This window comes from Pleurodeles waltl, chromosome 1_1 (genome assembly GCF_031143425.1).
Source record: "Pleurodeles waltl isolate 20211129_DDA chromosome 1_1, aPleWal1.hap1.20221129, whole genome shotgun sequence".
Classification (NCBI taxonomy): domain Eukaryota; kingdom Metazoa; phylum Chordata; class Amphibia; order Caudata; family Salamandridae; genus Pleurodeles; species Pleurodeles waltl.
This window is the reverse complement of record NC_090436.1, coordinates 535158499-535185046: the sequence shown is the minus strand read 5'-3', so window position 1 is coordinate 535185046 and position 26548 is coordinate 535158499. Positions and strand designations below refer to the sequence as shown.

At 47.2% G+C, this 26548-nt stretch overlaps 1 long non-coding RNA gene across 1 annotated transcript in view; it reads left to right on the top strand.

Moving 5' to 3' along the window:
- Positions 1 to 18520, top strand: part of LOC138285589 (uncharacterized) — a 57126-nt gene extending 38606 nt beyond the window's left edge. Inside the window, exons 2-3 of the long non-coding RNA XR_011201619.1 lie at positions 6951 to 7136; positions 18339 to 18520. This is a non-coding gene — a long non-coding RNA (uncharacterized lncRNA). The remainder of the gene's footprint in view (positions 1 to 6950; positions 7137 to 18338) is intronic.
- Positions 18521 to 26548: the final 8028 nt, after the last annotated feature.

The following is a 26548-nucleotide window of genomic DNA, read 5'->3' as shown; positions in this document are numbered from 1 at the left end:
TCCACAGTATGCACATTTATACACTGGTGTTTTTATTTATGCTTGACCTGTCACAGCAGGAGTGTATGGGTGCACTTGCAGGGTGCTCCTAAACTTGTGTCCAACCTGCCCCTGTAGTCCTGTGCATGCTGCAGGGCACATTTGCCCAGGGAGAGTAGAATCCAATGTGTTCTTACTGCCCATCAGAGCTGCTCTGCCCATGGGGTTGCATGGCAGGAAGTTTATAATTAATCCTGGCTGCAAACGTGGAATAGAGTGGAGCAGCCCCATAATGTTTACTATCATTGGATTCACACTGGCAAACCCCTTCTCATGGTAAAGGTAGTTGTGTGAATAATACCCTAGAAAGGCCACTTCTAGAGAGTGGGTGTTTCTATGTTCTAAAAACTCTTTTTTGTGTGTCTTTTGATTAAGCCTCATTTCACTGGAGGCAGGGGAAAAGCACATACATGAATTCCCCAGCAACAGCTATAAAACTTTGGTAACTGGAACAATAGATCTCTGCCATTTGAGGGCCTGGCTGGATAGACTGGAGGGACACTGTTCTGACACTTGGCCTCTTGGAGCCAGATCATGGCAACACTAAAGATAAAGCTCTGCATTCCACAGCCCCATGGCAGACAAGATTGCAATTTATGGGAGACATCTGTGGTTTAAAGGGGACCCCTTTGAATTCCCCCCCAACTTCAAAGGCACACTTGAGTATTAATACAAGTACCACACTTCAACAACTCAGAGATACCTGGACCGATACTGCTGGGCCGCATGGTGCACACTGCCAGAGGAATCTATTGTGCACAGGAGTATTTATTGAACTTGGAAGGTATATGCGCACCTTTCCTGCATCATGACTGGCCTGGGCAGATTGCCTGCTTCTGTGCGGCACTCTGAAGTGTGCTCTCCAAGGGCTTGTTGACCTGACCCCTGTTCTGTGGAGGTCTCAGGGACATCAAAGACCTCCTTTGAGGGATCAACACCATCTACTGGTGCCATCTGGAGAGCTTTTCCCTCCTCTGCACCTACATCATCTGCTGGACTCCACCTGGTAGCAACGTTGTGAGAGTAGAATAAGTATTGGGCCTGGAGACCGGAACTACCTAGTGTGGAGCCTTCAAAGTACTGCCCGCCATTAAGGAGTGTGGCCCTTCATCGTGGGGCGACTGCATGCATCAACGTCTTGTTTGGTGTGAGCAAGTTCACGGTTGTGGGACGCTGCATGGCCTGCTTTTGTCGAGTGTGTCACATTTCTCTTGTGGGACACCTGACTGCATGCTCATTGTGTGTGGTGCCAGAATGATAGGTTTTGACCCTCAGAGGTGGTGGTGCATCTCGAGCAGTGCTGCATTCTACCTAGTGTGGCACCGCTGAACTTGTGTCTTTGTGTGTGACTGTATTGTCTAGCGCGACTCAAGACATTGCACCACCAGACATTGTGCTTCATTCCAGTGAGGTACAGAATTGAAGTTCCTTGTGTGTGACTTGATTGTCTGGTGTCACTCAAGTCATTGCGCACCAGACATTGTGCCTCATTTAAGGGAGGTGCAGTATTGGAGTTTCTTTTGTGTGACCAGATTGTCTGGTGCAACTCAAGTCATTGTGCACCAGGTGTTGTTCTTTGTGTGGTTGTGTGGAATTGCCTGGTTTGACCCAAGTCATTGTACACCAGACCAGAGCCTCATTCCAGGGAGGTACTGCTTTGGAAACCTTTTCATGTGTGATCAAATTGTCTGGGGAGGCTCAAGTCATCTTGCTCCAGACATTGTGCCTCATTCCAAGACGAAACGGCATTTAGCACTTTACATGTGGGATCAGAATCATCTGATGCGACTCAAGCATAAGTTACTGTGCACCAGACGATATGACTCCTTCCCCTGAGGTACGGACCTGGTAACTCTTTGTGTACAACCAGAATTGTTGGGGCGGCTCAAGTCATCACGCCCCAGGCTTGTGCCTCCTTCCCTGGAGGTGCAGATTTGGTAATTCTTTGGGCATATGAGTGCCTGTTTGGGTGCCCCTGTGACTAATGTGTGGCCCCAGCGACCCCCCCATGATTTGCAGATCTCTGAGTGAACCTGCCAAATGGTGCCCAAACCTCTATATGTTAACTGTTGCCTGATCAGTTGTTACCTTTGTCTTCCCCCACCTTGTTCCTGAGAAGTGTTACTTCGGCCGCAAGAGGCCTTGTATTCCGACAGAAGGTTGCTTCATCTCCAGCTCATGGTGGGCGCCATAAGAGAAACCGGTTGGTTGGTGGGTGGAGTGAGGAGTGAGTGCAGTTGATTGCTAGAACAACACAGTGGTTTTGCCATATATGTTATTTTTTGCCAGAGGCCTCTCACGGTTGACATTGAGTTTTATTTGTGTAGCCCAGGCCACTGATCTAAGTAAAAGTGCTGCAAGTCTCAGTATGTACATATTTCTGCTAATAACGTGAACTGGGGTGCACCCTGCAACAGTGTGTTATTGAATTCGGGTAATCTCTAAAGTGATGATAATGTTTGGCACCGCAAGTTAGTGTTGGGAGGGAAAGTATTGTTTCTTCTCACGGGTACATACTGTTTATGATGTTTAACACAGTTGGGCCTAGTACTGTGAGTAATAATTCTAAATGTGATTTATGACCTGATTTACATGATGATCATGCTGTGTTAATAATGTGTGTATTGGCTACATATTTCATTTATATACACCTTGTGTGAAGTCTCTTCTGTGACACTCAGTATAATTATTGTGTGGAAGTGCTGTGCCACAGGTTTGCACATTGCCCCTTGATAAGCCTGATTGCTCTATGCCAAGCTACCAAAGGGTGAGCGCAGGTTATACAGTGAGTTTAATCATTCAACCCTGATGGAAGTGGTAGGTTCTGCATGGATAGGGCCTAACTTCAGCCAACCAGAACGTGCTGCCTCCAGCAGAAGCGGTCTTCTTCTAGCACATCCAGTGTGCTGCAATGCTTGTTAACTCACTGATGGGGTGATTGTACGACGGAACACCGACTTCCGAAACAACTAGTGCCTTAACAACGAGGTCGGAACACCGACCTCGTTGTTACTACTAATGCCTTTACCATGAATGCCTTAACAACGATATTTAGTTATAAAGACAATCCAGATAAAAGCATTAGTAATAGGCACCATAGATCCTGCATCCCTCACCCCAACCCCCCAACCCCACCCCAAAACCTAAAACCCCCTGACCCCCCACCCCTCCCCAAAACCAAAAACGCCCCACCCCCCCAACCCCGCCCCAAAACCTAAAACCCCCTGACCCCCCACCCCCTCCCCAAAACCTAAAATGCCCCACCCCCCCAACCCCACCCCAAAACCTAAAACCCCCTGACCCCCCACCCCCTCCCCAAAATCAAAAACGCCCCACCCCCAACCCCACCCCAAAACCTAAAACCCCCTGACCCCCCACCCCTCCCCAAAACCTAAAACGCCCCACCCCCCAACCCCACCCCAAAACCTAAAACCCCCTGAACCCCCACCCCCTCTCCAACACCTAAAACCCCCCACTTACCTTAATCGTCCCCTCGTCACCTGCGTCGTCCTCCTTAGCCGACCACCTTCTCTGTACCTTAACCACACATGTTCGTTGTTCAGAACATGCGTAGATAAGGCACAAAATAACGGAGTTGTGGTTAAAGAAAGCGTTGTTCCTCTTTCGTTAACCACGACTTCGTTATTAAAACTTCGGCATAAAGGACATTTCCCGATGGGGTAGAAATCAGTTGCTGTCTTACTCTGCACTACTAGTGCAGCATTCCACTGCCATCTTAGACACAAAAGTTAAGTGGCAACTATGACTGGGCCTGGAGCTCATCGAGCAAACAATGGGTGACAAACGTGGCATGTGTTAACCAAGTATCACTGAACCCCAGTCTTAAATATATGCACTTTAGTTATTTACACCAAGCTTTTCTCACACCTCAGTGAATAAATCCACACCCAGTGCTCAGCCTTTTTCATGACGTTTTGAGCATTAAACGCTTAGGCCTTCATAACTTTTTTCCTCAAAAGGAATCCAGGCAACTTTGTGTCCTTCTTTTAAACATCCTAGTGATACTAAAGGTACCAACAGTTTGTGAATTCTCCTAGAGGGAATTATGATAGTAGTCAATATATAGGTAATCAGAGAGGTTTGTTGCAAAAAATGGTAAAAAATGCTGTGTAAGATTGCTCGTGTTTTTTTCTGAAAATTACATAAGTGAAAATTTGTGGCGTCCTTGCAAGGTACACCACCCCGGACTTTCTCTGTTATCTAGTTTTAAAAAATGTCTGGGTTTGGTAGGTTTCCCTTGGTGGCAGCTGAGCCAATGCCCAAATACCACAACTACTGCTATTACTGATATCTACTTGTTACATTTTGAGACCTTTTGTGTCTCAAGCTCTAGGCCAGACCAAGCAAGTGGGGTCGCATTTTTATCAGGAGATGTGTAGGAATGCTGGGTGGTAAGAATTTTGTGGATTGCTGCATATTCCAGAAGTTTACCTTATAGAAATGTAAGGAAAATGTGTGATCCAATGCAAAGATTGAGGTTATTCAAAGCACTGTATATTAGAAAACTTTGTGGGAAATTTCTAGGTTTAGTAAGTTTTCCTGGGTGATGCTGCGTCAAGGTCCAAATAGTGAAACTATTCAGCGTAGCAAATAAGAAGAAATTTGGACTTACTACCACTCTTCTGGTCCACATGTCAAAACTATGCCCAAAAGAATCCACATTCTATCTTGCTTGCCATGGTGATGGGGTTGCTCTGCATATAGAGTCCTGGGGCTTTATGGTTGGGGGATAGGTGACAAAAGAATTAAGGTAAAGCCCTGGGGGAGATTGTAAAGCCTATTCCGGGGTAGTGGCACAACCCAATACTTGGGTGGGCTACCCCCACCCCTTCTTGTTTTTTAGATCTGGTAAACTCTCCTAGTCTGCATCATTGGGGGTTGGGGATTGTTGGGCCCATTCTGAAGTGGGGGAACAGAGATGTGCATGGTTGGCTCATCACTAACCCTACTTTTTCAACCTTTTGACCCTGGTGTCTATTGGGCTTTCTGCTCCATTAGAGGGTAGAATGGGATTAAAAACCCTCTGTCTGCCTCCAGGAGGGCTGAAATACTTTTGTGGAGAAGGAGCACCAGCCCATTCCCTCACCTCTAGAGGGCTTTCTGTTCTCAGGGGCAAAATTGGTATAAACCCCCTTTTTCTGGTCTCCAAGATGCAGAAACAATGTAATGCCTGGTGTGGGCACTCCACACAAAATAAGCAGTACAACTACCATCACCTGGTGCCTAGTGGGATTTGTGCCCAATCGAGGTGCAGATCAGGGTAAACACCCCCTATCTTCCTACTGGTTGGAGCAGAGAGACAGTTGTATCCATGTTGGGGGAAGTATAGGCCTATGCCCGTGGGTGCCACTCCCTCCCAAAAAACAATGCCTTGCACACCCCTCGGTGCCTAGTGTGCTTTCTGCCTCCCAGGAGAGTGAACTGGAAGTAAACACCTCCCATCCACCCCTTAAGGGATTAGAAAAACTGTTACACCCTTGCTGGGGAGGAGCACAAGCCCTTGCTCAGGATGTCTGCACTCCCCCTAAAAAAGGAGTCTTCCAGGTCTCATATTGCCTAGTGAGCTTTCTACCCCGAGGGGTAGATTTAGGGTAATCAAATTCTACCTATTGCGACAAAGAGTGATAGTCCTAGGAGTCTCTGGTAGTGCAGCTGAGTGGATCCCTGCTTGCGGATTGCATATACAGTGCTATCCGCATGCAGGTATCCCCTAGGGAAGACAGCGCTGGAAAGGGGGCTTTGTCCCCTTTCCAACATTGCCTCTCCTGTGTAGATCAGTTCTCATGTGGCAGAGTTATGGTCCCCAAACCAATCAGGAGTGAAAGAGGGTGACACCATTAATTAGGTCTTTTCTCTTTCATTTTGTCTGGATGTCACTGCATTATGCGTGCTAGCATTACAGCAAAATAAAAATAAAATCTAACTCAGGACACATGGGAAGCTCTTCTCTGATGTCCTGAGTTTGATTTCTGGGAAGAAAATGATTTTGGCTTTTTACCTGAAGCATCTTCATTAGTACAGAGTAGTATCCGTTGATGTTTTCTGCATACTTGCAGAGGGTGTCAGGACGTTGTCCTCCTCACGTAAGCAGTTGATTAATATAGACCATGTATTTAATATGAACTACGTTATTGGCTTAAATGATTCCTTATTGTTAATAATAATCTTGATTTATGATCACTTGCAAAGCACTACTACTCTTGAAGTTGAAGTTTTATTCAAACACAGAAATCACGGTTGAGCCATATGTCAAGTATGACCTCTAGTATGTCAATGTCAGTGTTTAGTCACAGGTTCCTGTCATGCTGTGACACAGCGCTTTACCGCAGCGTCCCTTTTACAAACTGCGGTCGGGCTGCCATTCCGAGTATTCGGAGCGCCAGCATTACCGTGGCCCTCATTTTTGTATTTCCTTTATGGCGGCGCGTTCCAGAAAGCACATTTCGTGCTCCCAGTCACGGCGCCATTCTAGCCATTTTTCTGAAATGTTTCTTTTCTTTACCTGGTGGGGAGGCCTCCTCTTCTTTTCTTCTCTTGTATTATTTTTCTCTTTTCACTTTGCCTTTTCTTTCTTCTGGTCTCCATATTGTCTTTCTTAGTGTTCTTTTTCCCGGCATGCCCTTCTCTTTTATACTGCTACTTTTCTCCTATTCTTTTCTATTAGGCCTTTCCCAATCCAAGATGGTGTCGCTCTTTTTCCCTGTTTTGTCACTTCCTGCCTCCTGGTATATAAGTTCTTCAGTTCTGGTCTTCTTTGCATTGCAAACACTTCCGCTTGGTGGTGATCCTCGCTCCTGTTTCTTCGTGCTTTCTCTCCAGTTTCAGTTGCTGTTTTCGAGTTATTCCATTTTTCCCTTTTTTTTAAATTATTTGTTTTTCCTCTTTTTCAGGAGTTCCTGTGTAGAGGTTTTTTCCCGCATTTTTTTTTTTCCCTCTGGGAATCCTTCTGGAGGGTACGGTCTGTTTAGGCGTTTTCCTGTCAAGCAGCACTGTGGCTACTAGAAAGTGTCAGCCTTATCTTGGTCAGTCCAGAACCAGCAGAAGACCAGATGCCCTTTCAAGTGCTCCAGCCAAAGGTGAGAAGCGACGTGCAGACCGTGATACATGCTCAATACAGTATGCAAGGGCCAGCATTATGTCAAGGATGACTCTATAAACCTTTGGTATTCAAGGGTCAACTTCATGCTGCCAAGCACAATACTTGCAAAAGAACAGTTGGTGGACGGAAGGTAGACCAAATCAAACATTCACCCCCAGTCACAGATCTGGGTTTAATCCATCAGTTTTTTTGCTCACCATGCCATTCCAGTTTGGACCCAGCCATATGCTGGGAGACACCACAGCATACAGTGACTGCTCAAGACACACATTAAGTCAACCACATCCCATTTTTCTCTATAAGTCGCCTGCATCAGTTGCACCAAAAAAGAAAACAATTTAGGCCACCCAATGGCACATTTATACAATGGGAAGCTGGCTAAAATGTTGGCCCTGGACCCCCTACGTTTTTCTTTTGTGGAAGGAGTGGGATTTTTAGAATTTGTGGCAGTCATTTGCTCAAAATGGAAATTTCCCAGTCGTATCTATTTTGCCAGAGTTGCTGTTGCAGTGCTCCATCACGATGTGCTGTATTTGGTTGGATAAGCTTTTCGGCAAAGTGCTGTTTATACTACCCACCTGATGACAGACATATGGACCAGTTGTCAAGCAACTGATTACATGTGTATCACTGCACATTGGATCTCTTTTGCGAGGGTTAGGAAACAGCTATCTGTAGGTCTCAGCATTGAAGACACTTTTAAGGGTGTTCAGCGGCATGTAATAGTAGCCAAGTTTACCAAGGAGAAATCCCATAGAGCTGCAAACATCTTGGAAGACTTTAACAGCAAGGTGTTTGAATGGCTGTTAACCAGAGGTCTTACAATTGGGTTTGTTGCCATGGACAATGGCAGTAACATAATCAAGGTCATGGCAGATGGTGGCTATTTTAGGGTCCTGATTTTGCTTCATTGCATCAACCTAATTGTGCAAGACTTTCTAAAAAAAGATGACTTAGGTGGTCATTACAAACCTGGCGGTCGGTGTTAAAGCGGCGGTAAAACCACGAACAGGCCGGCGGTAAAAAAAATGTAATTACGACCGTGGTGGAAACTGCCAACATAGAAAGCCACTTTAACACTCCGACCGCCATGGCGGTACAAACAAACACAGCGGCGGTAACCGCCAACAGACAGGCGGGAGACAATGTACTGCCCACAGTATCACAACCCACCAATCCGCCACCTTTTCCGGGGCGGATGCACTGCGAACAAAAACACGGCAGAAACAGGACTTCGAAGGGAAAACGCTCACCTCTACACACCCCACGAGGAACCAGGACGCCATGGAACCGGAACTCCAGATTCTGCCAGCCTTTATCTTCCTGCTCCTCTACCAGGAGCACGAACGCTGGCGGCGATGACAACGGTGAGTACTGCACCTACTACATGGGGGGGAACGGAAAAAACTGTGACACACACACGCAACACCCCCACCCCCACCCTCACCCACTACAACACACACACACTGATACATCATGATACATTACAGTTACACCCCCCAACCCCTCTTGAAGAATGCAAAGACAAAAGGAAATGATTTGAACGTTTGTAATCTATTAAAATACAGTAGTCAAAATATATATACACTATAAACAAATATATATACCAAGAATACAAGTCCAGGTATTGCACCATTAAAGTCTGTGGACTACTGGGCCCAAAATGCATGGGCGAGGCCCACACTCGATACCCGAACAAGACGGAGAGAACACTGCAGGGGCATCAGATAGAAATAAAACAGGCACCTCAGGGGGAAGGGAATGGGGCACCTCAGCCGGTTGAGTGCACAACACCAAATCCACGAGGGGGCCCCATGCCCACTGTTCAATCCTGGGGAGTGCAAAGCCACAGTCTCTCAAGTCTCTACAGTGGGTGGTTTGCCCACTGTTCAATCCTGGGGAGTGCAAAGCCACAGACTCTCAAGTCTCTACAGTGGGTGGTTTGCCCACTGTTCAATCCTAGGGAGTTCAAAGCGACAGTCTCTTAAGTCTCTACAGTGGGTAGGTTGCCCACTCTTCAATCCTGGGGAGTGCAAAGCCACAGTCTCTCAAGTCTCTACAGTGGGTGGTTTGCCCACTTTTCAATCCTGGGGAGTGCAAAGCCACAGTCTCACAAGTGGATGTCAATTTCCACTGGTTCTGGAGGGGGCCTTGTGCCCAGAGTGCTTCATCCTGCCAAGGACTGAGGTAGTGGATGTCAATCTCCACTGGTTCTGGAGGGGGCCTTGTGCCCAGAGTGCTTCAACCTGCCAAGGACTGAGGTAGTGGATGTCAATCTCCACTGGTTCTGGAGGGGGCCTTGTGCCCAGAGTGCTTCATCCTGCCAAGGACTGAGGTAGTGGATGTATCTCTCCACTGGTTCTGGAGGGGGCCTTGTGCCCAGAGTGCTTCATCCTGCCAAGGACTGAGGTAGTGGATGTCAATCTCCACTGGTTCTGGAGGGGGCCTTGTGCCCAGAGTGCTTCATCCCACCAAGGACTGAGGTAGTGGATGTATCTCTCCACTGGTTCTGGAGGGGGCCTTGTGCCCAGAGTGCTTCATCCTGCTCATGGCGGCCTCAGTAGCATCAGAGCTTTTGGCGTTCATGGGCCTGCGGTGCTTGTGGCGGCGGTGTCTTTGGCAGCGGTGCTTGAGGCAGCGGTGTCCTTGGCAGCGGTGCTTGTGGCGGCGGTGTCCTTGGCAGCGGTGCTAGTGGCGGCAGTGTCTTTGGCAGCGGTGCTTGTGGCGGCGGTATCCTTGGCAGCGGTGTCCTTGGCAGCGGTTCAGCTGCTGGCGGTCCTGTCTAGGGCAGTGTGGCTGCTCGCGGTCAACTCCTGGGCAGCGGGGCTGCTGCTGGCGGTCCTGTCTGGGACAGTGTGGCTTCTGGCGGACACCTCCTGGGCAGCGGGGCTGATGGTGGTTTTCTCCGCCATGCTGATCTTCCCAGACTTGCCGGTTTTCTTGGGCCCCTTCCCCACCTTGGATGGTGTCGCAGCTGTCTCCACAATCCCAACTGTACCCCTGGGAACAGCTTTAGTGGCAGGTGTCTTTCCCCTCTCCCGCTGGGCACTGGCCAACGTTTGATGCTTGACAGGTGGGGGACTGTCCGTGCTGTGGCTCCTTGCCACACTGCCTGCCCTGCTGCCTGGTGCACTCCATAATCCGGTGACTACGGACACCACTGGTCCGGCCGATGTTGTGGCTGAGGTGCTAGGTTGGGACCTGGAGAGTCGGGCACTAGGAGACTGACGGGGTTGGGGAGGTGAGGGAAAAAGGTCAAGGGTGGCCAGGAAAAGTTTCTTAGGAACACTGGGACGGGTAGCTGGAGGGGGTTTGGGAGTGGAGGACGAGGTTGTGGTCATAGGAGGTGTACGTTTGGTCACTTTGGGTGAAGGTGCATGGGCTGGAGGCTGTCGTGAGGTGGATGGCTGTTGGGTGTGTGTGGCTGCGTTTGTGTACCTTGGGAGGTGGGCTCACAGACACACTGGGAGAGGACACAGGGGATGTGTGAATGGTAGTGGGTGTGGCGAGTGCACGTGAGCGGGGTGTGGTGGTGGGTGTGCTGATGATGGACGTAGTGGCTGAAGATGTAGTGCATACAGGTGTGAGTGGAGACGAGATAGGGAGGGAGGAGGGAGACAAGGAGGAGGGAGACACAGTGGAGGCAGTGGATGTTGGTGTGTCTGCATGTGTCTGATGCTTGTGTGAGTGCCTGTGGGATGTGTGGTGCTTATGTTTGCCTGAGCTTCCTTTGTGTGTTGAGGTATGTGCATGCTGGTCTGATGGTGTGCTTGGGATAGGCTGAGGTACAGGGGTGTGGGTCTGGGTGGAGGAAGTTGGAGGGGGGAGGCTAGAGACAGGGACGATGGCTGTCTTCAGTGCTGAGGCCAGAGTCTGAAAATCTCACTGAAGGGCTGCCAGAATGAATGCCCTCCAGGAATGCATTGGTTTGTTGCAACTGCCTCTCTACACCCTGGATGGCATTCAAAATGGTAGACTGCCCAACAGTGAGGGACCTGAGGAGGTCAATGGCCTCCTCACTGAGGGCAGCAGGGGTGACTGGGGCAGGGGCTGAGGTGTCTGGGCGAAGGTGATGCCCACCCTTCTGGGTGAGCGGGCACGGGGCAAAGCCTGAGGGGCTGCTGGGAGGGCGGTGCTGGTAGGGGGGTCGCAGCTGTACCTGTAGATGCGGGGGCACAGATGGGGCCACCACCAGAAGGGAGCTCCCATCACAGGAGGAGTCCGTATCGCTGGTGTCAGCTCCTGTCCCCGCCGTGGAGCTCCCCTTTCCCTCCGTCCCACTGGTGAATTCGGAGTCCATAGTGTCACCCTCCAGGGCCATGTGGGATGCAGCTCCCTCCTGCTCCGGTGCCACTGCTCCTCCGCCTGATGATGCTAATGCACACAAGTACAGGGAGACCACAAGAAGGGGGGAGGAGACAGAAGAAAGACATATTGAGTGCATGCAATACCGCTACCATTGACGGACACGACAGACACAGAAGCCCCTTGCACTACGCCCCGTACTTGGGGACCACTATTCAATCCCTGGGACATGGCTTACAAGGCTATGGCTGATTTCTGCACACATGGATGTCACAGGAGCCTGACTAGGTGTAGGTGGCACTGTACCCAGGTGGGGTGGGGTGCCACAGGGACTGCCTGAAAAAGGGGACTTAACTAGCAAACTCGCCTTGGCCTAGGGGAACCCACAGCCCACCTCCCCCACCCAGACACCTACAATGCGCACTGAATCAGCTGAATGAGAGTGTACTCACCCCCTTGTTGCTGCTGTGATGCCCTCAAGCGCCCATCCAACTCCGGGTACGCCACCGCCAGGATCCTGAACATCATGGGGGTCATGGTGCGACGGGCACCCCTCCCACGTTGGGAGGCCATCCCCAGCTGGACCTCCGCCGTCTTCTTTCTCCAGCGGCGAATGTCCTCCCATCTTTTCCGGCAGTGGGTGCTCTGTCTGTGGAAGACCCCCAGGGTCCGGACTTCCTTGGCGATGGCACGCCAAATATCCTTCTTCTGGTGGGCTCGGATCTACAGGAATTGTACTGGGGAAAAAGAGAAGTAATTACCAGCTGCACCATCACAGTCATTGGCCCGCATCCCTACCCTTGCCATGTGGCACATGCACTCACCCGCCGTTTCATGCATGCCTCAATCTCACCCCCCTATCTTTCATCCACCCCACTCCACACAGGCATTGCCCATATAGCATGGTAACGGTGTACTTACCTGTTTGTCTGGAGGACCGTAGAGTAGTGTGTACTGGGGGAGGACCCCATCCACGAGTTTCTCCAACTCCTCTGTGCTGAAGGCAGGGGCCCTTTCCCCAGACGCTCGAGCCATTGTCTCTTCCAGACTGAGGTCACAGCAGCACTTGCAGTGTAGGACCTGTTCTATCGAAGATCGGGTATCGAGTGATTGAACAGTGAGAAAATAGTGGTCACGTCCCCGGCGGTGCGTACCGTCACCGCCGGCGTACATCATCATTGGCTCCTGGGACCCATAGGGTCCAATGTTAACCAATGCTGAATTGCGCCGCGGTCTTTGACCGCCTACCGCAACGGTGTACAACGCCAGCGCAATTACCTCATATCCCATTGTCCCACTTTACAGGTCAGGCAGCTGCCATTTCAGGGGCCCACATGGCTTTATTTTTGACTGCATCACACATACCTAGGCCTTGGCTCAACACTCATACAGGCAAATTTCTGTTTATGAATAGTTTAGAGTAAGCTGTGTTTACGTACCTCAGAGTTGGTTGACTCTGTGCTCGCTCTTCTCCTCCATAGGCACCTTCTGCTGGGGCATGTGAGGAGATGGCGGCACCCTCCGGTGTACAGACCACTGGTGGACCTGTCGACAATGGAGGAAAGACATGTGATCATCACCTACAGGCTTGATCGTGCCACAATCCAGGAACTGTGTGCCCAGTTGGAGCCAGACCTGATGTCAGCTATCCACCATCCCACAGGAATCCCCCCTCAAGTGCAGGTGCTGTCAGTACTCCATTTCCTTGCAAGTGGATCATTTCAAACAACAGTGGCCATAGCATCAGGGATGTCCCAACCTATGTTTTCCAACGTGTTGTCCAGTGTTGTCTGCCCTGCTGAAACACATGCGGAGCTACATCGTTTTCCCTCAGGTATAGGATTTCCCTACAGTGAAAGGTGACTTTTATGCCCTGGGACATATCCCCAACTTCATAGGTGCCATTGATGGGACACATGTGGCCTTGATCCCCCCACGCAGGAGTGAACAGGTGTACAGAAACCGGAAGAGTTACCATTCGATGAATGTGCAGATGGTGTGTTTGGCGGACCAGTACATCTCCCATGTTAATGCAAAATTCCCTGGCTCAGTGCATGAAACTTACATCCTGTGGAATAGCAGCATCCCTTATGTGATGGGGCAACTACAGAGGCACCGGGTGCGGCTATCAGGTGAGCACCTGGAACCAAATCAGTGTGAATAGTTGTCTGAGTCTGGGGATATCCCTAAGAGTTAGTGTGTGTCCAACAGTTGTCCCTTGCCATTTGCAGGTGACTCTGGTTACCCCAATCTGTCATGGCTACTGACCCCAGTGAGGAATCCCAGGACAAGGGCAGAGGAACGCTACAATGAGGCCCATGGGCGAACTAGGAGGATTATAGAGCGGACCTTCGGCCTCCTGAAGGCCAGGTTCAGGTGCCTCCATATGACAGGTGGTTCCCTATTCTACTCACCAAAGAAGGTGTGCCAGATCATCTTGGCCTGCTGCATGCTTCACAACTTGGCTTTGTGACGACAGGTGCCTTTTCTGCAGGAGGATGGTCCAGATGGAGGTATTTTGGCAGCTGTGGAGCCTTTGGACAGTGAAGATGAGGAAGCAGAAGAAGAGGACATCGACAACAGGAACTCGGTGATCCTGCAATACTTCCAGTGAGACACAGGTAAGAAGACAAACCTGCCTGCTACAGGTACTTTAAAACTACTACTTCTCTACTATCTGTCCTTTTCACCCAGTGTATAGTCACTGAGTTGTCACTTTCCCTTACGATTTTACAGATGTGAGTCCCACTGTGTGACATCTGTTTAGTTTCCTCATGGACTAGAGCTGTGTGACATAGGTATGTTGACATTACATTTGAAAGTGCATTTTGTTACTGTATTTGCTAATACACTAATACACAGACTCCAGATTGTTTTGTACTTTAAGGGTGTTTATTTAAGTGCTCAATATTGGAGGGGGTTGTAAAATGGTGAGGGTTGATGGTGGAGGAATGTCCATGGCAGAGTCCAAGCTATTGGTCTCACAGGTGCATTGTCCAAGGGGGCATTGGAAGTGGAGCTGGGGCAGTTTAAGTATGGACAGGGTGACAATGTGGGACAAATGGATGACAATCAGGGTGGTCTCATTTCTTGGCGGGGTCAAGGCATCGTTCTCTGTCTTTGTTCTGGATCTCAGGGACCGTTTGCGGGGTGGTTCTCCCTCTGCAGGGGGTGGGGTGCTGGTGTCGTGGTCCTGTGGCGGTGTCTCCTGTCCACTAGCGCCGGTGGAGGGAAGTTCATCGTCCGGGCTAGTGTCAGGGGCCCATTATTGTGCCACAGTGTCCCTCCTGGTGTTGAGGAGTTCCTTCAGCACCCCTACGATGGTGCCCAGGGTGGAATTGATGGATTTGAGTTCATCCCTGAAGCCCAAATACTGTTCCTCCTGCAGCCGCTGGATCTCCTGAAACTTGGCTAGTACCGTTGCCATTGTCTCCTGGGAATGGTGGTAGGCTCCCATGATGTTGGAGAGGGCTTCGTGGAGAGTGGGTTCCCTGGGCCTGTCCTCCCCTTGTCGCACAGCAGCCCTCCCAGTTCCCCTGTGTTCTTGTGCCTCTGTCCCCTGAACCGTGTGCCCACTGCCACTGCCACTGCCCCCAGGTCCCTGTTGTTGTTGGGGTGGGCTGGGTTCCCTGTAGTGGTGGACACACTGCTGATTGACATGTCCTGGGGACAGACGTATGGGCCTGCTGGGTGGGCGCTGTGCTGGTGTTTCTAGAGGGGGGTAGCTCTGTGTTGGCCTGTGCCAGTGTGAGGGGAACCGACTGTCCCGAGGTCCCAGATGGGCCGGGCTGGTCATCTTGATCCAGTTGGACAGAGCTGCTGTCATCACTGTGGGCCTCTTCTGTGGGTGGTGTGGACATTTCTGGACCCTCTTGTCCGGTGACGTTGGGTAGGGGTCCTGTAGGGGTGTAAAAGCATGATTATTGCATCTGTGTGTGCCATGGTGTGCAATAGGTGGGTGATTGTGTACCCCAGTGCTTGCATTCCTGTGTGGGACCTTGTGTGATGATGGTTTAAGGGGGTGTATGGGTATGTGCAGTGGCCATGCTTTGGTGATGGGTGCCCATGCTTTGGTGTTGCATGCAGGGCTTGGTGTTGGGATGGGTGGTTTGTGATATTGGGACATTTGTGAGGAGTAGGAGTGATGGGGGTGAGGGCAAGGGTGGGGGTATGTGATGGCATGCAGGTAGGGTGAGGGAAGTAATAGTAAAGACTTACCAGAGTTCATTCCTCCAGCTACTCCTGTGAGGCCCTCAGGATGCAGAATAGCCAAGACCTGCTCCTCCAATGTTGTTAGTTGTGGGGGAGGAGGTGGGCGTCCGCCGCAAGTCCTCTGTACCGCGATGTGGTATCTTGAGACCACGGAACGCACCTTCCCCTGTAGGTCGTTCCACCTCTTCCTGATGTCATCCCTATTTCTTGGGTGCTGTCCCACTGCATTGACCCTGTCCAAGATTCTTCGCCATAGCTCCATCTTCCTAGCTATGGAGGTGTGCTGCACCTGTGGCGGTTTGCCGCTCGGCGTATTATGACCGTTGGCTGCCCTCTGTCGTTTTTCCGACAGAGAGCCGCCAACAGACATACTTGCGGCGGCGGGGAAGTGGAGGTTGCTCCACCTCCACCGCCACGCCAACAGAACACCGCCGAGCTAATCACGTCCTGTGATTCTGCGCGGCGGTGTTCTGTTGGCGGTGTGGTGTTGGCGGTGCTGTCCACATGGCTCCCGTCCCCTCCCGGCAGATCGACGGAACAGGTAAGTCGATCGTCCGTTAGGGGAGGGGGGTGGAGGGGTGTTGTGTGGGTGCATGGGGGTATGCGTCTGTGTATGTAGGGGGGTGTGTGAGTGCGTGTATGCTTGCAGGGGTGTTGCGTGTTTCAGAAATGTGTGCGTGTCTGTCTGTATGTATGTCTGTATGGATGTGTGCGTGAATGTGTGAATGTGAGTGTACGTGTCTGAATGTGTGTGTGGGTGTTGGCATGTATGTCGGTGTGTGTGCGTGTATGTGTGTTGGCGGTGCCTGCGTGCGTGTCGTGTGTGTATGTGTAAGGTAATGTTGGGGGTCGGGGTGGGGGGGCTCTGCCACCTTTGGGGGGTGGCAGGGGTGGTTGGGGGTGTAGGGGATGGAGTCGGGGTGGGGGTTGGGGGAGACCCTTATCAGTGCCAGGGAAGGAATTCCCTGGCACTGATAGTGCTTACCGCCATGGATTTCATAGCGGTTCCTACTGCTGGAAATCCACGTTGGTAAGCCGGGTCACAATACCAGCTGCGGTATTGTGACGGCCGCCGGGCTGGAGACCCAGGTCTCCAGCCCAGCGGTCGTCTCCACGGATGACCATGGCGGTAACCGCCATGGTCATGATACTAAAAAAAAGACAGCCAGCCTGTTGGCGGTCTTACCACCGCTTTAACGCCGTCCGCCAAGGTTGTAATGACCCCCATTGTGTCCTCCAAAGAGTACATCTGTGCCACAATACTTGATCCATGATACAAATAAATAGTGCCTACTTTCATTCCTTTTTCAGAAAGGGATGTTTCACTATACAAGTTGTGGATTGTCCAACAATCGAAAGACCTGGGAGAGGAATGGATGGAAATTAAAGTCTCAGGCAGAAGTTCTGGCATGCAGCCTTTAACCTCCAAAGAGAGTAGTGCTGTTGTCTCACAGCAGCCAACACCAGCAACAAGAACACTGGCACAACAGAAAAATCAGATCCAACCTTTATAATGGCTTGGTTTCAAGGGGCAGGGCTTAAGTCAAGTGCAGAGGCAAAGGCAAAAGAGGGCGTGCAAGAGGCAGCATTAATGACTATTCAGAGAATGTTGCAGGACTCTATGGATAACCCAAAAGAGGCCTATGTGGGTCCAAACCCACTGGTCCATTGGTATGGGAAGATGTGCCAACGGCCAGAGCTCAGCTGGCTGGCAAAAATGTAACTGGCTTCTCCTGTAGCCAGTATGATTGCTAAGTGCAACTGAGGCAGTTGCAAGTCTCTTGCCTCAAAACATGGAGAGATTGATAATGATTAAAATGACCCAACACTTTATACCACATGACTACACTGTGCCTGAAACACGACAGGAGGAAGATGAGAGCAATTGGTCAGACACAAATGTGTTAGTTGACCAACTTCCGGGTGAACCCATTGAGGTTGAGGACAGACTCGGCTTTACTAACTGAGTAGACCATGATAGAACCTTCAGAATTCTGTTGAACGTTTTTGCCCAAAAACAAGAAATAAAATGACTATGGTTAGAGGAATATTATATATTTTGTTTGCGTCTGATTTATGCACCCCCACCACTTTAGGCACATGTATAACTGGATTGGAGTTGGACCAGTGTGCAGTGAAGATGCCTCCCCATTATTTTCAAGGACATTGGAGACAATGCCTGCCTCTGTGGCATGCCTATCCTTCTGTTTGTAGTTTTATTCCATAGCAGGTGTGCCCCAGTAGAGATCATTTGTTTTACAAGACTGACAAATTGGTAATGTGTTTCTTCCACCAAAAGAGAGCATACAACTGTGTGCAACTGTGCTTGGATTGAAACAAGTAACTATTGCACCAACAAGTGATATATTATTGAGTGATTGTGAGTGACGACTGATGATTCATGTGGTGGCAGTCAGTGAAGGAGAGTGTTCAACTAAGTAATTTGTAAACTTCATTTTCAATTGTTTGTTATGTTTGGGAGCTGATGGGTGATTTTGACTAAAGGTAATTGGCCCTCTCACACTTAGCTAGATTTACTTGGATGGTCTACTCCTTGCTGTACTTTGTTTCTGTTTTTCTGAAACCAGAACAGTCATCTTAATTAATCAATACAAATTTGCAGAAAATGTTCAAATTCTTTTGCTCTTCTTGTCATCAACAGCAGTGCACTACGAGTCTATCTCTCTGAATCTCATTTGGTCGGGAGTTGGTCTGACTAATTTGTTACAGCAAGTACTTAGGACAACACTACCTCAACAGCCAGAAGAAGGGAGTTATCTATTGTTACGCGAAAACGTACCAAGCAACATGATGATGACACTAAGCCCTGTGGACTGCAGAGAGGTGCTTTAATTTGGGAAATGCTGAGTAATATGCTGGCTCAAATAAATATCAAACTCCTTTATTATGTGATTGTGGTCGGGGGCTGTAACTGGAGACAGACATATGATGACTGATGTCACATCATCCATATCACATGATGGTACACTCGGCTAAATGTTATGACAGTTGTGAGACTGATCAGCCAGGTATATGCAGTTACTTGTCTGGGATTGATTGTAAAATTGCCTACACTTCTCAATTAATCACACATGATGAGGCATCACCATAACTGATTGCAGCAGCCTGGCCTATATCCTTCCTCTGCCCCTTGGTCCACTTCTCATGAAGCTTATCTTCTGTCCCTCTCCTTGACAGAATCATTACTATTTTACAATCCACAGGCCTTTTGTTTCCATATTCATGTTTATATTACCTTACTGGACCTGTTCAGCCATGCAACCAAAATGAACATTCATGATGCTCCAAGAAGAATGCAGATACACCACATAATTTGGTTTATATACAGTTTCATTTTTCTTTTAACAATCATAATTTTAGCAACTGTGTGTATTCACTCTTCTATACTTTTGTATTTTTTTAAACCTAGATGACAGAACATTTAGAATAACTTGGATCTCTGGGACTGAAGGACTGTCTACAATGCATTTACTTGACCTGTCATTCCTCCATTTCTTTCCACAACAAATATTATGATGACGTGCTGCTTATTGCCCTAATTAATATTGTTATTGTGTAGTGTTTGTCTTTGTCACACCTTTCCCATCTCCCTTTTCCCACCCATTAATCAAACCCCTAACTCTTTTCCTCCAGGCTGTGTAATTTATTGAGGTGTGACTTAATTTACATCATGAATGGGTCACACACTTGGTGGAGCGGATGTGGTGAAACTTACTGCGGGATCTTCTATTAGCTGAGCAATAGGCCACAACAGCCTCACTTACCCACCCGCGTATAAAATGGATCTATAATTTAGATACATAACATAATTTGTCAACAACATCATTCAGCTCTTGTGTTGTGTAAATACATAGCCTTGGCCACTCTAGACCCTGAATATCTTCTTCTGACTCCCAGATTTTGTAAGTTTAATTTTATTTAAATACTAGCTCCCCCTTGCTCAGAAGAAGTTACTCTTGCTATTTTTTGTGATAATATCAGGTATTTGTGTCAAGGTGGTATTCAGGTCTCAGACAATATTTGTAAAGTGATGTAAATTAATAACTTACTACCTCTGTGTTGTCTTTCAATCTAGTTGTGTGTGATGGATAATCCTTCTGATTAATCCTACAGTTGAGTTCACATAGATGGGAGTGGGACCTCAATTGTGATGGCTTCCCTGTTAGAGTGTTAGCCTGCTAATACTACCACCACCATTAGGCAGGCACTTTGGGAAACCCTGCAGTAAGGTTTTGGGAGATTAACAGAGGTGGCAGACATTGCTTCATATGTGCAGCTAAGAGAACTATAGAGTGAAGTGAACTAGTTTAGATTGTAACTAACCTCTGTTCTAATGAAGATTATTGTTTATCTAGCTTATTGTGGACAATATAGGCAATGGCATATGGTCAATATAGTTACAGAGGGTAGTAGGGCAAAGGTATAATATAACTAACTGGTATACACTTTGATAAGTGGATTAAAAAACTAAAGGCATTAAAAGGCAACAGTGCAAAGTAAGCTATTTCAGGCATAAAGTAAAAGACAAATTACCCTTTAATTTTTAATAGAAGTTAACTCACTGTCATCACCAGCAGCAGGCCCAGCTCTCTCCCCAAACAACTCCGTCCTCAACCAATGCTCAAAAATGTCCAAAATGTCCAAAGACAACTAGAAAAGTCTAACGTTCCCTTCCCAATGCCCACCCTCTCCACTCGCAACAAAGTCCCTCCCTGAAAATAAAAAAAATAAAAGCGAGCATCAGAGGGCTTCTTAGATGTGGGATTGGAGGCTTTCTTACCTCTTGACAAAGGTTTGCCACCTCATGGCATAGCAGTGCTAGCTGCCGAAGCATGCAACATTCAAACTGGTCCTAGCAGGAAGGGGGACAGCAGTGGTGGTTTGGTAGTGGCGCTGGTGATGTTGCTGCCATGATAGAGGCATTGGGAGCTGGTCAGAGGTACTGGGGCACTGGCAGTTGCTTCCTTCTGTTCCTTCTCTAGAGCTACCAGTCAGTGACATCCAGTCCAGATGGCCTCCATCCATTGCTGCCACAACCAGGCTGCTAACTCCTGCCGAGATGGTGGACCAGGAGGAGTAGCTATATTGAGAAGGAAAAAATTCTAAATAATAGTGGCACTGTAGCAGTACATTGCTGGTTCCCTAGGGCTATTGTAATTTTTTATATAATTAGTCATGGGGGTAGGGTGAAGTTTTCCTCATGCATGCCTTGCATAAAAGCACTGACTAACTGCAAGGAACTAAGCAGAAAAACACCAGATTAAAACTAAATATTTGTTTTTCTTTTAAAGGATTTCATAGTAAATAAAATCTAAGTAGACAATGTGTGTGTAGAAAGAACAATAAATTATATATTATTAATGAGGGAGGTAATATGCACTATACAGCACAACTATTCACGTTGTGCTAAATTAATGGTGGCATGCTAGTGGTTTGGGTACTTTGATATTCTCTGCAGCCTGCATCTGGGGCAGCTGTAACGGACAACTTATTATCTTACTTTAATTCCAAGGGTCCTGCTCTTCCCTGACTGCCTTTCTATTCTACCCTGACACCAAAGAAGCCAATGAATAATAATAACATTATTTAACAAGAGTTTCAACCTGGAAAGAAAGAATAAATAAATTATACAAAGCAAGACATGAGTAATGCAATGACCAATCACAAAAGTCAATAACGATCCTTCAGGGCAAGACAGTATGATTCAATAGCTTACAAAAAATAGTATATTTTGAAGACCAAACAGATAGGTGTTCCAAGTGACGGCACAGTGAAAATTTGATCTAAAGTGAACAATCATATCAACACATATACGTACAATATAATGCAGTGCACCAAATGCCCATTCCTCAATAGGTTACCGGATTCCATGTTTAGAGCTAAAAAATGCATGTACTATACAAGTCCAGTTTCGTGAGAATGCATTCTTGGATGGACGATAAGTAAAGTTGACGTTCTGATCCCTAATTCAGTATGAATCTATCAGGGTCATCATCAGGACAAACAAAGGTAGACACCTGCATGAAGCATAGACAACAAAGGAAGAGAAAAGAAAAAAAAGGGGAAGAAAGCCAAAACGTTCAGCTCAAGCCCACTGGAGAAATATACCAGCCATACAAAACATCTAGAAGGTAATTTCTCACCAGTCCAGACACAGTTATGAAGACATACTCCTTAAAAGACTTCCATTCAAGTTTCCTTCAATGGAAAAAAGGAAACATTACCATGCTGGATCAAAAGGGGACCAAATACCAACACAAAAAGAAAGAAAGGGAGAACAAAATAACAGAAACTGAGTCAAGTGATCTAGAAATGAATCTAGGAAGGAATAGGGTAGGTGAACAACTCATGCCACTAAGACGCCCCTCACCCCCACTGTAAGTGGAGTGAACAACCCTAGACTATTGCGCCTCAAGCTAAGCGACCACTTAAAGGTAAGTACCCAGTTTAAGGACCCTCATGCCCCAAGCCATTCCTCCAAGCTCTATCAGGGCGGATCTTGTGTCCAAAAAATAAATAAAAATGCATAGTACTGGGATTAGCAAATAAATCTTATCCAGTTAGAGAATGCATTGAACAACAATGGATGTAGGGTCCCAAAAAGAGGCTCACCATATATCTGCTGTATGGCAGAATAAGTGTATGGCGCGTCAGCACACTGGCCCCATACTTGGCAAACAAATCCGCGTCACAATGTGCGAAGGCAGGAGGGGAGCCGAACCCCTTTCCACAGGCATCCCATTCACCAAGACCGCTGACAAACCAATCTGTGGGAACTGTATGGTTCCAAAAATTAGGGGTGTGAGAGTTGGCAGGCCTGGAGAAGTTTCAGCCGATCCAGGCTAAAAGCACTCTAAACCCAGGAGCTCAGGTAGCATCTCCCTCCCGCTTAGGATTAGATCACTGCTCTCATTGCACCGACTCCTGATATCCTGTGGCAACAAGGGAATGCAGCGGAATCATCCCAGGAAGTCAAACATACGTGTCCCACAGATGAACAACTAGACCACTGCTGTCCAAAGATGACTAAATAATCCCATGCAGGGAGAGTCATAAAACTGTCTATAACTAGGAGCACTGGGCTCCTACCTTTATTGTGTGGAACTTGTCTGCTTTCTGCCTTTTTCTATTCTAGTTGCTCTCTTTTATGTGGGGCATTCTGTGGTTGGTTATGGGTTAGTGGATACGTTGGGTACAGTTCTAGGCACACAGTGCAAAAGAAAAACATTTTTTCCAAGTACTCTACCGGTCTGTGTTAGAGAGGGTAGTTATCCCTTTCCTTTTTTTTTTATTCCCGGGCCGAGCACTTTAACTTTATTGTACCCAGAATAGGGAATGACGTGGCCTTGGAGTTTCCAGGTCCTCTTCCACATCCAGCGGCCCCATTATAAGTACAGTTCTGCTCCCATTTATCAGGGTGGATACCTATGGTACAAAACGCGTGTAAAATGCAATGCACTAGCACAGCAACCAGAAGGACCCAGTTAATGTAATCACATAACAATACATAAAATAGTTTCTTGGTTTCAGACTGCTACTTTTGATGTAACATATGACTTGGAATAAGACGAGCATTAAACTGAAAGGACTTTCAAATAAAATACTGTTCCTCTAAAGATTAATGACCAGTCGTGCATTTCTTTGCTGATCAGGGCTTTGGCTTGTGATCAGAATGAAGAAAACTGTAAAACTCGTGCCAGATAACACGAGGAACAAAAAGAACTGCCTGAAGCGAAAATGACAAGAAGACAGTGCCAAGATAGAGATGTGTCTGAACCCAGGCACACAGCAATGGGACTGAAAATCAGAGCTGTGAGGACCCATAAAGGAAACATGTAACATTCTTACCTTCCTTCTGATGGTCTTCATTTCGAAATGAAACATTGTCAGTGGGGCAACCATGAAGGCTTTCTGTTGGTATAGCTAAAGCAGTACATTGTGATAGGTAGATACATTTGTAAGTGCAATAAAAAATTAGAAACTATGCTCATGTGTTAATAATATGGGGAAAAACAAAGAGAGGCAGAAGTGGGAGATGAGAGGCAATGGCTTAGAAAAAAATTCATGTCTTTCATATACCTTCTATGCAAAGAAACTTGACCTATATCGCCTGGTTTGGTAGTTGGAACGCGAGAAAGGGAAAGAACAAAATAGAGCGAGGAAGAGGGGTTCAAAGAACAAGAGTGGCAGAGAACAAGATAAAGAGAGAGGATGGGAGAAATAAAGAGATGAAGGGGGATATTAACAAACATTTTGCTTTGGGTTAGCATCAGAAAACTGACGCTAACCAGCGCAAAATGTATTTTTTGTCAATTGCTTTCCAGCGCAAAACTTGTTTTTCACTTTAAAGTACCTTAAAAGTAACGCAAAGCTGCTTTGCATTACTTAGCGCCGAGGGGACGTTACATAGGTGGTATATGGGCATTCCCAGGGAACTACTCATGCCTTTTGATGCAAAAACGTATCTACAAACAATAATAGACAGGGTTTTGCACCATTTGAAAGCAGGCATTAACAAGAGAAATGTTTTCATTTCTCCTTTCTTTCCGACTTTGCACACGTGCTGTACTGTGCAGCAGACAAACAATGTAAGGCAAGTTTTAAAGTGTGTCTACACATAGTATTTTACATTGAAAGGGTACCCTTCCAGTACAAAGCCTGTGCTAGACTTACACCTGCACCCTTGTACTATAGTGCAAAAGTGTGTGCATGGCTCACAGTTGCTGAAATCCGTGCCTGCGCTACGGAGAGGGGAGGAGACAGCCACATCTATGTAGAATGGCACTCTCCTGCTTCCTCACTGTCACGTAATTCAGCACAGAATTTGTGGCTGCTCCACTGTGTTCTGTGCATTGTTGGTAAATATGGGCCGAATTGTGAAAAGCAGTATGATAAAGTAAAAGAGAGGAGTAGTGGTTTGAGTGAGAAAGAAAAGGAGATTGTGGGAGATTGAAACAGAGATAAAGAGGTGCAAAGTTTAAGAGACATAAAGAGAGATAAAAGATTAAAAAGACAGTGGAAGAGAACAGCTGTTTTGACGATGCCCTGCAAAATAGTGATGCACAAGATTAATGTGAAGTGCTATATTTAATGCTCTATTAATTAAGTCGAAAATACGCAGCACAATACATTTTTCTCAACAATGATACAGAAATTATTAATTAATTTGAAAAACATGCAGCACAATTCATTTTTCTCAATGATGATACAGAAATAGAGTGTTCAAACTGTTTACTTGATTTTTGGGGGCTTTGAATTGACTAATCTCTACATGTAAATCCAATCACCCATACAACTACTGCAAACATATTTGATAGTATAATTCTGTCAATTTTATCATCCAGGAATAAATGAACCAAACATACCAACTGGGGTGGGTCAGAAAACCTGCAGAAAGGCTTCCTTCGCTCAACCTTTAAAACAGACTTCTTTCTTCTGACCACTCAGAAAAAAATCACTTCCTAAAAGAAATCTGACCTTATCACTATTTCCTCCTTTCAATCCATTCAGCTGAAAGTCCTCAGAGACTTCAACATAAAATTCATGAAGGAAGCCTTCTACAAACTTCACAACACATTAGCAATAAAGTAACACTTCAATAACCCACCCCACCCCAAAGGCACTGGAACCTATACTATCAGTATCCCTTGTTGTCCACTGCTGGGCATCTATAAACCTATCCTCTCCAGAACCCACAGTCCCTGCTTTAGATTAAAAATACAAAGCTATCAACCACTTATTCACTAAGAAGATCAGAAAATCAGATACAGCATCATTACACTTTCTACAGTCTCCTCACATCCAGCCATTCCCCATCAATTCATCACTCCATCAACTGTGTCTTTTCCAATCCAATCCTGCATGTGGACCTCTCTAATTTTTTAACTGTCCCAAGGCAACCTCCTGTGAAGCTGACACCTTTCCGTCTTCCATCTTCAAAGTACTCCAAAGAGAGTCCCTTACACACGTTTTGCACATTATCAATGCCTCCTTAAGCAAAAGAACATTCCTAGATACCCCTAAGATAGGTCAAATCTTTCTCCCGCTAAATAAATCATACAGGGCCAGCTGACCCCACAAACATCTGCCCTCCTACCCACCTTCCATTCAATGGAAAAATCACTGATAAAACAGTCACCACCCAACTACTGAAGCACGTTAACAAGATAAATCATCTATAGGCCTACCAGCCAAGCTTCAGACCATGCTAGGGCACTGAGATAGTCAAATTTCAAGGAGTCAACTACATACTCGTCCTCAATGACAGGAACGGCAACTGCCTTCAGGTTCTGCTTGACCTCTCTGCAGCCATCAGCACAGTCAACCACCCAGCTTTGGCCAATACCCTGAAAGCATTCATGGTATTTGCAGGCAATATCTCATCTTGCATTATCAGCCAGAACTAGTTTGTGAAAATACAATCCATAAAATCACAAACATTCCCTGTCTAATGCAGAGTACCCCCTGGCACCATCCTTTCTACCATCATCCTTATTTCTTGCATAGAAACTCTCAGATCCATTCTTGCAGAGAGCAACTTAACTATCCATCAATACACTCCAATACCATTCAACTCTGCCTAAAAACATTTTCACCCAAAGACATATAGATGTCAACTGACTTCCTGAACCAAAGGCCCATAGCAAATGTATTTTTTAGGTTTGCCAATAACACAAACAGCCTGAGTCTCCAACTTAAATTGAGTAGAGTACACCCGGTAACTGAAAGTCCATGCAAAAATAATCTGGGATTCACCTTCAACACAGAACTCACATTCAAGCAACACATTACGAAGAAGAGCCAGACAGTTTGGTCCCAACTCTACTTCTTGCAGAAAGGGAAGCTGTCTCT